This window comes from Notothenia coriiceps, unplaced genomic scaffold (assembly GCF_000735185.1).
Source record: "Notothenia coriiceps isolate Sejong01 unplaced genomic scaffold, NC01 NC01_scaffold00037246, whole genome shotgun sequence".
Lineage (NCBI taxonomy): Eukaryota > Metazoa > Chordata > Actinopteri > Perciformes > Nototheniidae > Notothenia > Notothenia coriiceps.
Genome location: NW_011369947.1, coordinates 15,888,201 through 15,904,495, shown reverse-complemented (window position 1 = coordinate 15,904,495; position 16,295 = coordinate 15,888,201). Strand labels below are relative to the sequence as shown.

Here is a 16,295-nt window from a genome sequence, read left to right as displayed (position 1 = left end):
CGCTTTACCCGTACCGATTTTACGGAGAGCTAGACGAAAACCATAAAACTTTGTCCTTTGCATTTTATATGGATATATCATACCGGGATGCTTATGATATTAAAGATTTAATCGTACTATCCCACAGGTCAAATTCCATAATCAAATCCCAGTTTCTTTTCTTGTGTCAATATGAACCTGAAGGTGCACGTCGTCAGTCCCCGCGACGCACCCCGTGACCGAGAGCCTATTATACCACCCGAATGTTTTGGAAGATTTTTCCTTATGTATTATTACAAACATTTCGGGACAATTTTTATTTTTGTGTTAATTTTTTCGTAGCCACGCTCGGGTCTGGTGTCTTCTCCGACGCTTGTCGCCCGGAACCTCTAGATGATGGGACGTTACCACATTTAGTAAGATTTTCAATTTGTTATAATTCTCCCGTACGACGCATGTTCTCCAGCCCTGTTTTTGCAGGGGGCTGATTCTGTGAGCTGCAGCTGACCACGCCCCCCAGCAAGAGAGGGGAGCGTGCTCAGATCAAGTCAGAAGAGGGGGGAGAAAAATATATCTCCGTCCTCCGCGTTTTATTATATTATGATATAGAGTCATTATTCATTTGTTTTAAAGCTAAATAAATAACAAAGAAGACCTCTGACCGGCACTTTTCTAATTTTGTCCGGAAGATTTAAATTTTAATGGACATCTTGACCGGCGAAAAAAAACTGAAACTCTGCCGCACGGTCCCCTCGTTCCTTGGAAGAGACGGAGAGGTGGGTGTTTGTCATCTGCTGGTGGACTACCGGAGAGATTTACAGCGCTTGCCTCGACGGGGAGGGATTGCATTGAATTACAGGAGCAAACGCTTGCCTCGGGGAGGGAGAAAAAGAGCCACAGCGGAGAATAAACAGAAGGGAAACCATGGCAACCATGCGTGGGAAGTCTTCTTTGCTGCTTTTGTGGCAGACTACAGCGCCACTTACAGGCCTGGCATATGTACTACAGCGTCTCCAGCGCTTTCGAGCAGCAATGGCCGGCCGTGGCCCAACCCCACATTCCCCCGATAGGTGGAGAGTTGGCACAATAGCCGTAGCGCCACCGTCCTGACGTCAGGACAGTGTTCAAATCTGGATCAGTCTGTATCAGATCCGTTGCAGCCCCTTTTTTAGAGATTTGGGTATGGAGGAAAAGAGAGAGGGTTGTGTTTTCTGACACTTGGTGAGTCCCCTGGAACACCGGGGACACATATTCATGTATAAAAGACGTACAAAAGTGCATTTTGCATGATAGGTCCCCTTTAACTCTGAGCCAAAACTGACGATTCAAATTGTTTTTGTCAAAGATGCTCACCTAATAATGAAATAAATAGTTGTTATTTGTGTTGATCAGCTGTTTAATTGACTGACATTCCCACACAAATTAAGACGCCCCTACAATTCCTGCTGCTTGCGCTCAGTCTTAACCTGTAGAGAGTTCTCAAAAGCCCTTCTCAGAATGCATGGCCAACATTTCATAATAAAAGATGTCTTCAGTGTTGCAGTGCCAAATAACATGGGGTAGTTTGATGAACAGAATGATAAGTCAAGCATGAGTGACTCATTTGTCCCAGAAGACTAGGCACATATTGGTAACTGCTCATTTGGTAGAGCCGGCTCAATTGTAATGCCATGCATTCTGTGTAAACATGTTATCTCTTTATTCCAGAGCTGCTGCTATGTCGGAGAGGTAAACACTCGTCCTACAGCTTATTAAAACGGTCATGAGCTAAATACATCGTAGGGATATGTCGAAGTATATTTACTCCTCATTTGTGGAGCTACATGTCAACACCTTAAGTTTTAAATTCATGAATCAAGATAAGTTCCCTGAATATTAAACCTGAGAATGAGCACACATGCCTGGTTCATTTCAGAGAATAACTTATGTAAATGATTGGTGATTGGTGCACTGTCCTAGCCTATGAACGTGGCCTTGAGCAAGGCACCGGACAACCACCTTCCCCCCCAACTCCAATTGCTCCCCGGGCGCTGTACAATAGCTGCCCACTGCTCCTAGTACTAGACTCCTGGTGCTAGGATGGGTTAAAAGCAGGGGCCAAATGTCACTGTGTGCTGTGTGCTCTGCATTTGTGACCATTAAAGAGGGTTTCATCTAGCCTATCCTATTCTATTCTATGTTTAGCAGTGGCATGTTCATTAAAATCCCCAATTCAAACGTCGGAAAACACTGGAGATGGCAGGATGGATTTGGAGTTGCTTTCCCTCTCTAATTAAGACAAATTATTTGAATGCAAAGATGCCTTCAGTGGAGCTTGCAAACTTTAGTTAATTAAGGTTTATATACTTTTCATGTCGGCTCAAAGATAAAATTACAAAAGCAATCAGAAGTCAAACAGCAAATACGGCATAAAGAGCAAGTTATTAGGGTTTGCTTTGTGACAACTGCAGCCTGGTGCTGTCTGTTCCAAAGCTCTTTAAAAAAATTACTCCTCCTTACCTCTTTCTAAAGCCAATTTTTCCACCATTAAGCTGACAGATTTACTCTAGTGATTTAATTCCATCAATTGGAAAGGGCAAGGAGATATATTCCAGCCATGGGACAAAGGTCTGCATCATTCGTCTGCACTCAGTCTGACCAAAACAATTATACAAATGACCTTTGAACACATTACCTTATTTTCTTCATTAAGTTAAGTGGTTTCTTTCAGCTACATTTGCGACTGACTAGGCTGCTTTTGCAATAAGCTTTATTTGAAGAAAATGCAGTGGGAAAGAAAAGGGTCAAAAGTCATCTGGCAGCATAGATCAGCCAGGCCGCATCCTCCCCCACTGCCTTAAACTCTCATTGAAATCTTACCTCGATGTCAGCAAGAGCTTTTAGTCCCATTTGTATTGTGAAGCTCTACAGATGGAGGAGGGGAATGCAGCATTTTGGGGGAAAGTGGTAACTAGTGAATAGACTGTCACTGCTTGGAGAGCAAGAGGGAACGAAATGAGAGAAAACAGGTACATCTCCCCCAGGTCTATAATCCTGAGATTACTGTTTGCTCTGGGCCCTGTCTGACTGCACTCGGGCCGCCTCTGCTTCACTTCTAATCTCCTCGGTCCCAGCTGTCCAAGAATTGATTTGAAGAAGATTCTCTGAATCAATTACTCTCCTGTCCAAGGTCTCATTGCCTGTGAGCCACATACACACACATGAAAAACGAAATGCCTAGAAAAATGCACACACACTGTCATACACACAACGCATTTATCTCTGTAGTAAATACCCTTTCACATTAATTGTGCACAATCCGACAGACCTTTAACCTGTCTGTGGTACATTATACAGTTGGGTGGACATTAATTGACCTCACATGGTTTTTGTGTAAAGGACTCTTTCCACCTTCATTTTCCAATAAAATCACATTTCACATTTTTCCTGGTTTTCTTTGTGCCACTTTATTCTGTGATTACCCATATTGTAAAAACAAGCACTGCTATGCTAGCTGCTATCAGTCACGATGCTGCATCTTTCTACCACTTTAGCTTCTGTCTCTGTATTTTAGTGTTTGAGCTGTAATGATAATATGAATAGTTTGAACACCAACATGTGGTTAATAAATTGTGTTTTCAGCATACTAACCATCATTTATTATTTGTGTGTACAATTCCCTATCATCAGTCAGGTTTCCAACCACATTCCTAAACGTATGAATAATGCATGCGAGCAGGGAATAGGGAGGTTTCTGTGAAAGGGAGAAGAAGCTGGAGCATGAATGTCTACCAAGTGCCTTCGATTGAGCTTATTATTTATTCATCTATTTTTTATTGAGTCATGGAAAGCCACAGACAAGCCCACAATGGTGTTATTATTAAGATAGGGGAGAAGAAATGGACTCTTTTGGTGCAGGGGAACTTTTAAGATGAACTTGCCTCCCCCCTCAGCAGTAATTATTATCTCTCCATACAGCCATGCAGGATGGAGAGGGAGAAATCCAGGGAAGCTGCTTCTGGCATTCTTTTCATTTGCGAGTCCAACAGTGTTTGTAGAAGCTCAGAAATGCATTTTACAGCTGCAAAAAATAATTGCCGTTTATAGCCAATTAAACTAATGAGTTCTAAAATAGCCTCAAGTGTGTTATTGTTTGACAAAGCACAGTTAAACAGCACTATGAGAAAAAAAAACAGTAATGTAGGAAAATGAGCGGGAAGATTTGGTGATGAATAAAGGTTAAAGGTAGGGTAGAATGGAGAAACCAGCTGGAGTGCGCTAGAATTTTGAAAGTACACAACTGAAAAAAATCTGCCCCTTCCTTCAGACTTCCTTACAGAGCCCCTTCTCCAACACACACGAACGCACACATGACCAATGAGGGCACGAGATACGTTTGTGCACGAGATGGAAGGCTGACAGGTAGGCCATCCAATTATCTGCCGCGGGCCGGGGCAGATAATTGGTCGTGCTTTTTACAGCGCCACGGCTTCCACAGATGACATATTTGTATATATGTATTGTCAAAGCATTTCATTTATTCATTGCTATCGGGATGTTAAGAGCATTCCATGGAATATAACAAAGTGTTTCTGAAGTGGATTACCTACCCTACCTTTAAGGAATATGAAGGTCAGCCTAAAAAACCCTCATATACTGTAAAATCTGCTATCTTCTCTCTGGACAGCAGTACCAGCCTAGAGAGAGATGCGTGGCTCTTTGACAGATGTCGTCCCTAGGCTTGGCCCCCAGCCTCTCCCTAAGCGGGGCGTTATTAATAATGCAGCATTCTTCTGCGTAAACCTGCCTGACAGATGTGCATTGATTGAGCCCGGGGTTCCCCTCTGTGCATCAACAGACGGCTGGTATTTTTAGGGATAGTTTGTACAACAGTAGTACATTGTGTTTTTAGATACAAGTGACTCAAGCAACACAATAGAGCTAACAAGTCTGTCACTTCCCCCACTGAGCTATAGGGACTCAGACAGCAGTGTGAAAGCAGAACCAGGCCTGCCAGCCATGCAAGCAGAAGGCTCACTGGATGGCAATACCCACCACTGTTATTTGGGCAGTTTGGTCCAGACTAAAACTAAAAAACAACTTGGAGACATTACAGACATGGCCACCTACAGTAAGGATGAATCGTTTTCAATTGTATGATCCCCTGGCTTTTATCTTTCTCTGTTGTGATCATGAGGTTGATGTTAGTGGTTTTAAATAACGTGTATTTAGCAAATGTAACCTTGCTTAAAAGGTATACTAAGACGGTGAGCACAGTTAACTTTGCTTAACATGCTGTATTAGCAATAATTCTGACATCACATTAGCATTTAGCTGCTTTCGTGGTTGAAGACTCTTTGTTAAAGGTTTTTCCCATTTTTAAGACACTGTGCATGGTGTTGATTATTTTGATCATATGCCATTTCACAGAAATCCTGTCGGAAGATGAATTGGGACATACATATGTAACACCGGTGGGACATACTGGCCAGCCTCTCTACCTAAAGTCAGTCTGACTGAATACTAACTGAGAACAAAAGTATGTATTTATTATATATTGCACTACCTACTGTATTATATAGTCTATGAATTGTTGATGTATTGAACTACACCTGAGAGCAGTCCACTTGCTAGATAAGAACCTGTATATATGTATAATATATTTTATATATCTTGCTCAAGCTTTGAGTGTGTGAGTGTGATGTGTTGATCATAGCTCAGGTGAAAACAAATATATACATACATCTGAAACACGCAGCACCAGTATAGCTGTGTTTCTGCAAGCTGTAATGACTTTCGTAGAGAATGTACTGCATCTAGACCTGCTATAAATAACGTATGCTAAATTCAACTCCCTAAAGTGCAACATGTGCTTTTACCATCTCTCACTTGAATGTACAGTTCAGTGTCAATGGCTGGAAAAAATAACCGTTCTGTGTAGTTGTTCTCCATCAACTCTTTTAAACAGTGTTCCCATTAAACATTTAAAACCTCATTGCAGGCATTCTGCAATTCACATCAAACTGTGCTGTAAAGTGATACATTATTTATCAATGGCCAGTCAATAGTCAGTTCTTATCTCTACAGGGCTCTCCATGTCACTCTTTGAATCCAATATGATCTGTGATGTGTGTGGTTTATTGTTTTAAATATTATCTCTAGGTGGTCTTAAATAATTTTAGCTGTGTTCAAATCCAAATTAAAGTGGCTAACTAGAAGTTTCCAGGGGGTTGTTGAGGGAATGATCAGTTGTGCAACAGTGAACCTACACAGCGGTGATTCATCAGAGCAACAGGACGACGAGCGGAGGCAGTGATTCATAAGGCTAATGAAAAACGATGCATGACTGTTGACATTAGAATTCAGTGCGCCGTTAAGAGACGAGATCAGTTCACATTAATGCTGCGCGGTCAGTTGTGGCTCCGACTGTAACTGTCACCGAGACAGTAAAAGCTGCTTTGCCGAAGCTTGTGAGTCCAGCTGCGGGGACGTCACATGGTTTGAGCTTTGCTGCTTAAGATAATTGGCTTTGACCTGACGTTTACTGTGTTTTATTTGAAGGCCGCAGAATGTGAGTGAATAATAAACAAACTGTCATTTGAAATGAACTTCAACGCATAGGCCTCAGGACTTACGTGTTTAGTGTTCAAGTTTGGAAACCTCAAAGGAATGCAATCGTGTGACCCGACATCTGGCCGTTACAATTAAATCTGACAGCATGTAAAGGAGAGATATTAACATTTCAAAAGCAAACACAAAGGGCAAATTTCACAACACAAGTGCTCCGCCCACCATATTGCCATGTTTTAATGCTAGGTAAGATGTTATCACCTTTGCCTCAGAGCAGATGTGAGAGCTACGAAGCCACACCAGTGCGATGTCCCTCGTCGGCACCCCTGTGTCTGTCTTCATTGGCGGGCCGTGGTGGCACTGAGGTTATTAAAAACACAGCCTCTCCATCTGTTTTGAGCACGGTGTGTTTCTGGCCTTTTGTCACTTTGAAGATGTAGGCTGTCAGGCTTTCCACCCTATGAAGAGACTGGAGATAAAACCAAAATCCGTTATCAGCATGTCTGTCAACGATCGACAATCCCATCTGTCTTCCCTGATAAGAGCCGTCTTGCATCATGGTTTCAGAATTTTCACAAGACGTGAACGATTTTTGACTGATGCTACGGAAAAGGGAAATGTGATAACATTTGAACCAGTCTCATTAAAGATTAAATGTGGTAAATTGTAAGCCTAATATAATTTCTACTCTCATAGCATCATGAGGACAGAAAAACACGAGGAGCCACTGTTGGAGCTGTGAGTTCGTAACAGATTTCTGAGAGACGATAGATGTTTTTGTGCAAAAATTGCTGCTGCCATGGACCTGAAGAACTCAATATTCTGAAAATACTGTATGATGCAGAAAAATGAAAAAGCTCGTAACGTTAAAAATACCATGACTTGTAGCCTACAGTATGCTGTTGATGTTCCTTTTGCAGAATAGTCTCTACTTAAGATGAATCAGACTCTTTCTTTCAGACATAGCCTTATAATGGTTTAAAAATATTATTCACTCATGAAATCATTTCCAACATGAACATTTAATATATTTTAGTGCTATCAGTTGTTTCCAAAGAAAAGCAGCAAAACAACAGACAGGGATTTAGACAGCAAATAAGTCTGTGTGTGGAATCTTACTGAATGCAACAAGGAAACAAAGCGTTGCTGTTACCCAACACAGGGAGAGTGAAACTATCTGTGTCTGAACACCAGGATGAATCTGAATTATTAATATATGAAGGCAAATGAGCGCTGCCATTTCAGAAAGCAGATAATCAAATGAGAAAGTGCGGAAATAAAAGCTGGATAAATAATGAATGAATTTGTCCCAGATTTTTCTGCTTGCAAACCCGTCTGAAGCCAAAATTGAATATCTTGTGTCAGAAAAAAAGTGTAACTTTTAATTTCGTCATCGTTCGTGTTACAAGTAGTTTACAGTTCTCACTGTGTTCATTCTCGTGTTGACATCAATAATGAAACGTTTACAATTCCAAGTTTTATGCATTTTTGAGTGCAATATCTAAGATGTCTACTCTCTTATAAGAGAAACATTACTGAATATGTTTTAATAATTTTTTTAAGATGTAATTGTTTTCAAATTATTCATATTGTCCCCCAAAATGCTGGTGTAGTCGACAGTGGGATATCTGCAATGCACTCTTATTTATTTTCATGTTTTATACCAAGCAACATCCTGGGTGAAGCGCACATGTAACGTCATGCTGGGACTGTATTGGGTCCCTGGGGAGGAATATTCTGTAAAGAAAGTTTCATCCAAGACTCACAGTAACACATCTTCTTTTTAGTGCCATCTTTTTGCAACTCAGGCCCAAGTTTTCAGCTGAAAATAAAGCAGAAATGTTATGTCTGTGCGTGTTCCGGTTGGTCTTATGGCTATTCCGTGTGTGTGTGTGTGTGTGTGTGTGTGTGTGCGTGCGTGCGTGCGTGCGTGCGTTCGTTCGTGCGTTCGTGTTCTTGATCTCACCAGGAACTCTTTCTATGATTTCCCTCCAGTCTGTCAATTTCCTCTCGTCTACAGAATATGCTTATATGACTATCAGCCCCTGAATTGTATTCCTCCCACTGGACATTTTCAATTTACACAGTTGTGTCTTTGCCTCAGTCTGTTTGCTGAACTTGGCATATTTGAATCTGTTAGCAGCGGCGTTAGGCTGATTATTTGAAAAATGTAGTCATACAAATTACTTATTATAATCTCTGCCAAGAGATGATGTGTTTGTTATTGTGTTTTTGTGTATCTGTTGGTCTGCCCACGGCTATTTTTCATACTTTTCGCTATTTTTATTGTATATTGTCATTAACTACTAACTCCCCACTCCTCTTTCCCAGCTGATAGGGGCTGCAAGGGATCAACAACTGGTCTTTTTGTTTCTGCTAGGGATTCAATATTGTTCCTGTCCAAATGTGCACGCTATATAGTATTACCGATCAATTTTTTCATCAACACTGCTGCATAGGATCATGGCTCAATGGAACAATGCATAGTGTGTGAGTAGAGAGTGTGGTTGAGCGATAGCAGGCTGAGACGTGAGATAAAGATACTATTGTTTTATTCCGTCCAAACTCTAAACCCGTAGCCAAACATCAAGCTGGCTAAGAACAAACACCTTGAAAAAAAATGAAATGACAAAAAAAATCCCCCAAATCGGATTGCTATTCTTTTGGTTTTCCTAACCTCCTCCTTACACCCACGCCCATCTAACACATGTACTGGACACGTCTCTCCACTGACTGAACACACAGCACGCAGCACACTGAAATCAGTAATATCACTACTGTCAAACGTTGATATTAGTGTTAATCTACAAATATTCTAATATTCATCAATGCTGATATTACAAATAGAAGATGTTTCTATATTGAGTATTTCTCTTGCTGATGATTATCTAGAGGTTCAGTGCCTGGAGTAATTGGTGTTTGACTCCAACATACTCTTTTCCACCCCCACATCCCATGAGGTAGTGCACATTTTCAATCACACCCTCCCACCATTCTAGCATTACGGGCCTCCAGTGTTCTTCAGAAAGAGAAATAGTAATGGCCCATTATTTCTATGCACACCAACTTTAGCATTTACCACAGGCTGCTAAGGCTAAACAGCAGAGGTGAAACAGAGGTAGAGGCTTGTTAGGGATCAGCAGTAAAAACCAACATTTCCAAGCACTAAAATGAATTGTTTTTAGTGTTTGAATTTTGTTCTTCTCCGATGACTACTACACCAGGGACCCTCAATTAAAGGCATTTAATTGCTAGAAAACGATTAACACAACAGGTCAAATTAGCCGTTTAATAAGGGATTCAATTATTATGCATATACGCAACTTCAGATTCAAAATTGGGAGAATAACAAGCCGTCAAGGGAAAGTCACAGTTTACTGAGAATGAGAGGAAGGATGGGATGAGGGGTGGAGAGAGAGGGAGTTCAGTAAATGAATAGGGAGAGTGAGTGAGAAAGGACATTCACTGACTGAATAAAAAGTGGGCTTTTATCATGTATTCATTTGAAATGCAAAAGCAGGGAGGCAGATACTGAACATACCCAACTAAGCTCTCCTCTCTTTTTCCACTCTCATTTGCATTGAAAGGCCTGCAGGGTCTATGGAGGGCTGGGGCTTATGAGCTTCATGGCACAGTGCGGGCCCTTTGAGCCAGTTCATACTCCCACATGTTGGTGAACATGTTAGCGCTCAGAGCAAAGGCAAGGCAAGGCAAACAGCGCTCATTGCCCCAATGCGCGTTGGCAGCAATGCATAATATAGACTGGGAAACTAGGGTAAACACCAAAGTATAGGGTATGTAAATGTGTTACATGGTGTTCTACAAAGCTAAGCGATTTACTGCCTGCCTAAGAACACTGATTGGGTGATTCAATAAAGTAATATTTTACAGCCGCGGTTCAACATAAAGTAGACGTTTTATTTTTAAGCTGGCATTTATGAAAGTCAAACTAATTTTTGGGGAAATTAAACTGTTTATTTTCTCTGTTTCTGTTCTGACTCGTCTACTTGTTTTGTAGAATATTATGCTTTATTATTTTATTTATGTAATTTTTCTGCTGTAATTGCACCACCTTTTATTAATGTTATCTAAGAGGACAGATTTTTTGTTTCCCACAATGTCAGCACTGATATTTGTTTGGGCTATTCCAATATCTGTATGGCCATCTTAATACTCTGTCATTTATGTTCCTCATGAATCCTTATATTACTCAATGTCATGATCTAAATCACAGGGTTTGTCATGTAAATAAACAGACTCAAACTGAAAAATGTATCGTATAGTCAATGCCATCTAGGCTTGTATCAGCAGGTTATACAAGGCTACAGTACGAGTCAGTAGCACAACCCGGAAGTTGAGAGAAAAAACAAACGCTCTCAACTGCTGCTGTATCTACTGTAACTCCCACCGAAGCTTATTTGCTTTTTGCACCTTGTTTAAAAATGTTTTTCTACCCTTTTGAACAATATATGAAAATATGCTATATGAAATAACAGTTGTATTTATTTTAGATAAAAAGTGAGGATGATTCAAATGTCAAAAGCACAGAAATACTCAATAAGCTTAAAATAGTAAGTCAATACAAATATTGAAATTCTTGACACACACATACCAGAAGGTGAACCATATAATTCCTCCATGTTCTAACTATGAAATATGATCAAACTAAGGAGCCCGTTGAGCCTATCTCGCTAATACAATACAAAATCCAATCCACTCTCAGCAGGAAATTAAATCAGAAAAGTCACTAAGAAATTAGAGCCCCAGTAATACTGATACAGATAACTGTTCTCAGAGAGCATGGTCCCTCTGCCTGAGGAAACCATATGTAAACAGAACATGGAGAAACGCCAAACCCGAAAGCATGAATAAATATTCCATACAGTAGTTTTAATTAATTTACTTTAAAATGAATTTAATGTCATTTAAATCAGAGCTTCACTATAGACAAATCCAATTTTAAAGCTCATCATTTTTATGAAAAGAGATTACTTTAAATAGCATTGAAAGAAGTGGAAATCGAACTGATTTCACTACAACCCAGCATGTGCACCCTGAACTACAATAGGATGCAATTGAGCATGACTGCAGCCCTGTGCTGTGATCACCTGTACAGCTCAGCTTTCATTTGGCTCCAGAAGCCCCCACTAACTACAGAGAACTTTGTGTCCCACAGTGAGGCCTGTGTGTGTGAGTGTTCACACGCAGCAGAGGCTGTATGGGAGGGAGGGGGCAACATGCTGACCGTCACTTTCCCTTGCTGTCAGGACCAATCAGTGTCTGGCAAGTTAATGGAGAACACAAAACCTATTTAAAAGCTACATTTACCACTTGGCTGATTCCATTACATTGTGTAATTTCCAGGTGTCACATTTCCCCTGCGCACGTCTGTCTTAATGCTCTCCCAAGCACCCTCTGATTAGTCAGCCTCGGCTGGCTCCCCCAAATCCACTCAGAGCAGAGCACCCCATCCGTTTAGCTCCTCCTGGAAGGGAAAAACTCCTTACTGCACATTTTATTGGGTGTTCAGCAAGTTACCAAATATAGCTTGACACTGGTTTGGCTGGAAAATACTAAATAGGCGCAAGCGTTTTCCGTACTTTGTAGTGTCTATACAGTATGTACTTCATCCTCAGTCTGCAGAAGCTACAGTATAAAAAATGGAGACATATTAATTCATACAATTTATGGCTTAACATTTAAATCCTTGTTGTGATTAACCTTGTCTATTGAATCAAATGATGGGCTCTCATGGGCAGTTGCCAGTTATAGGAACAAATAATGTTATCCACTGAAGCTGATCTCAAAATATTTCACGTCTTTTAACCGGTGATTAATTTGCTTTCAAAGGACAAAGTGGCTCTTTTGTTCAAAATGGGCCGAAAGCCCGGGTGACCTGCTGTTCTGGCTTCACCTGTGAATGTTCTATCCACAATTTTACGGAAATCCTTTGAACTGGTGAAAAAAAACAGTGAGGGAAAATGATAGCCTTTATTATGTTATTCTGGCCCACAGGTTTCTTATGACTTGCTGTGATATGGACATGCATAGAATGATTGACAAAGCACATTTGGACATCTGACCATAATGGTTTCCCCTCCTTTAATTCTGTCTTAATCCCTGATCCATTGTACATGAGGGACCTGAGCTTTCCACTTTAATGTGTGCAGTAACTTGGTCCTCAAGCATTCAGTATTACTATATACAGTAGGACTTTGAATAATTTAAATCGGATTATAATTTGTATCAAGATTCAGTCAAAGTCCCCCTCCTGTAATGTATGTCAAAGGTTGGTTGGTAATAAGAAGCCTCTCAGTGAACTAACCACAAAATCAGCAAAGGTAGCAGCAGGAGATGGCCTCTAGCACTTTATCAAACATGTCGCTGAGGTTTTATCAGGGGTGAGGCATTGAATTGTGGTCATCCACAGACCGGAGAAATCAATGTTGGTTGAAGATGCGATCATTTGATTTGTGACCTGAGATCTAGCTGTTCTACGGGGCTCGAGGGCCACATGGGATCTGCCCCCAGCGTACGTCTGCCCCAGAGAGACGTGCCTTCAAGAATTAGCAACTTATTGATTCATCGCTGTATCTGTCCAAAGATAGTGGTCCAAGTAAGCATGTAATTTTCTCCATCACTCTGGAGTTCATAGTCAATGGAGTGTGAGCACTTCCTTTCTCATAAAGGTCACTAGCCTTTTACAGTGTGCTATGTGTGGGGACACTCCCTTTTATGTGACATCTCACTAGCCTGTCGTTTTATGCACTCAAGGTGAGGTCGATGCTGCCGCACGCATTTTCTTTTTCTCTGTTTGCATCTGTTTGAGCTCTGAAAATTGGGTTGTTAGAAATGCGAAGCCTTTTCACCCTAAGGGTCCCTTCACTCCGTTTAATTACATACAATACCCTGAAGTTATGAGATCTATCAAACTGCCAATACTTACAAGTGGGGAAATAAGGACACAATTGATTTCAGGATTGGTGATCATTGCTATTGAACTAACATGGCCCTCAGTGTGGCACAGCAGTCATAACAGATCAACACAACTTACTGAAGGGATGCAGGCAGATAATGAGATATAGGCTTAAGTTGATTAAGGGCTTTGACAATCTTTAATTGTATCGTTTGGTACCTGTCGTTAATTCTGCTAGTTTGAATTAGTAAAACAGAAAATACCAAACAGATTAATATTGTCAGTTATATTTGTATTCCTCCATATCTGTAATACTATTCATAAATGCACAGTACATATTTATGCTCATGCTTCAATTCTATAACAATCCTCACCAGCTAATAAAAATGAAAATAGATGTGAAACACCAGAGGGGTGTCTACTTATTTTTAGTGCAGCTGATATCCAGCCCACGGCCAATTGCAGGTCAACAAGGTTGATTTGCGGGTTGAGTCCTCCTACTCAAGTCACTGCTGAATTGCTCACTGTCGGAAGAGTATATTAGAAGGACCCAAAGGGCCACTAATGATCTTCCCTCCATCAATGTGCAGCTTGCCAGCAAATGTCCCGTGCTTTAATTAATGATTCAGAGACTAACAATCAATTCACGCGTATGTTAAAGGATTTAAATCTGCTTCCTGAAAATGTACCCATTTAGTAGGCGGACGTGGTAATTGTTAACATTACTGACAGTTAAACGTGTTGTTTAAAAAAGATAGAGGAAAAATAACACAAGGCAAGCTGTCCATCTTTCCTAGGGTCAAATGGAGTGTGTGGAAAGGCTAACATTCGTCATGTGAGCTGTGAGCTATTTTCTGTCCGCTGACTGACTGGAGGCGATCCTTCAGGAATTCATCATTTAGCAAACCGGAAGATATCCCCTCCGGCAGCACGGGAGCCGATGAAGTCTGACACCTCCGGGTCTGCCTGGAGAGAAAAGGCCAATCGCATTGCATTAGCTCAGAGAATAACTACAGGAGTACAACCACTTTCATTAAACTGGATTTACAGATAATACCAAATGAATAGTGAGGAGATGTTTCCCTCAACTCTTCCCTTCCCATTATATTTCCTTTTTATTCTCGTAAATTAAAACACTAGTCAAAAGTCAAAGTCAACTTTAATGTCAATCTTACTCAGACAGAGAGATCGAAATGACGTTTCCAACAATCCCGAATGTAAAATTATACAGTATAAAATACGTATATCCTATATACACAATCAACAGACACATTTACACATATGCACACATTAAGATAAATAAATAAAAATCAATATATACAAAATAACAGTCACTTCAATATCTAGTAGCAGTAGCACTAGTCCCTCACTACAGGTTTGGTGATAAATATTGTTATACCAATAAAACTATTCATAAATCTTTTGAATAGGATTATCTATGTATGTATGTTGTCAATTATGTTACATTGTTTACTACAGAAGATAGTACAGTATGACCTTTCTCGTCAAAAAGGGAAAAGGGGCGTACTGTCTAGAGTTTCATTTTTTTAAAGGGTTGTTTCATTGTTCAAATAATATACCTTACATTAGTTTCTTACTGCTTTCATATTCTAGGATAACTAATGTTAGACTCAGATGCTCAAACGAACATCATTTAATATCTAATTCCTTTCAAACTAGCCTTTGTGGCCTCATGATGTGTCTATTAGAATAATTGAATCACCGCCTATTAAAGCAAAGTAGGCAAAGGTCCAATCAACACGAAGATACATAATAATAATAAAACAGGGTATTAGTTATTGAATACAATAAGCACAGGGCATTGAACTAACATGGCTAAGTGTTATCTCAGTCATTACAGATCATCACAATAACTGAATGGACTGCTTCTATAAAACTATTTTCCAGTCTTTGCGACCACTCAAAGCCCTTTTACAACACAACTCAGCATTCACAAACACTTTCATTTACTGAAGGACGAGGCTTCAACAAGTTGATACCTGCTTATCAGGAAGGATTAAAGGGGCTATTTTGTGCTTTTCCCTTTCCTGCGGTGTGTTATGTAAATGGTCTGCAAAGGCTAAAATCCCAAAGTTTCCTGCAGAGGGAGTTTCTCTCCCACACATTCCCCCCCCTGTCTGAAACGTCTCGATTGGACGCCCTAGTTTACTTCTGTCAAAGAGTTACATCACTACTGTATATAACACTCGTTGTTCTATTGAATAGCGCTCCAACACATTGTACGTGAGAGGCTAAGAGTTGGACATCTCTAAGCTGTTGACACATTTCAACAGAGCCGGCCAGCTAACCAATCAGAGCAGACTGGGCTCTGGTTTTAGACAGAGGGTGAAAAGAGGTGCTGGACACGTTGACATGTGACCACAGGGGCATGGAATTAAACATTAAACAGTTGGTAAAGTAAAAAATTGCAATGAGAACGTTGATGTTATTTAATTGTACTGTGCATGTTGTAGTTTATTCTGCTAGATTGAATTTAAATTATTGGAAAAATTACCAAATTAACAGTATCAGTTATAGTCAGGGGCGGACTGGGACAAAAAATCAGCCCGGGACTCTCGACCGGCCCACTTCGGTACCGCAGGCCCACATCGGTACCGCTAGTAAATACCGTTAGTAAATACCGCTAGTACATTTGTAATTTGCCAACTGGCCCACCTCTGTACCGCAAGTAAATACCGCTAGTAAATTGTCNAGTGTTTTCCAGGGTTACTGTATTTTTTACTTGCTGTTTATTCGTCATTCATTACATTACATTACATTACATTGCATTTAGCTGACGCTTTTATCCAAAGCGACTTACAATAAGTACATTCGACCAGGAAGACACAAC

The 16,295-nt window shown here is 40.4% G+C and overlaps 1 protein-coding gene across 1 annotated transcript in view; it reads right to left on the bottom strand.

Moving 5' to 3' along the window:
* LOC104966471 (glutamate receptor ionotropic, kainate 2-like) overlaps positions 1–16,295 on the bottom strand; it is a 61,842-nt gene that overhangs the window by 17,634 nt on the left and 27,913 nt on the right. The window lies entirely within an intron of this gene.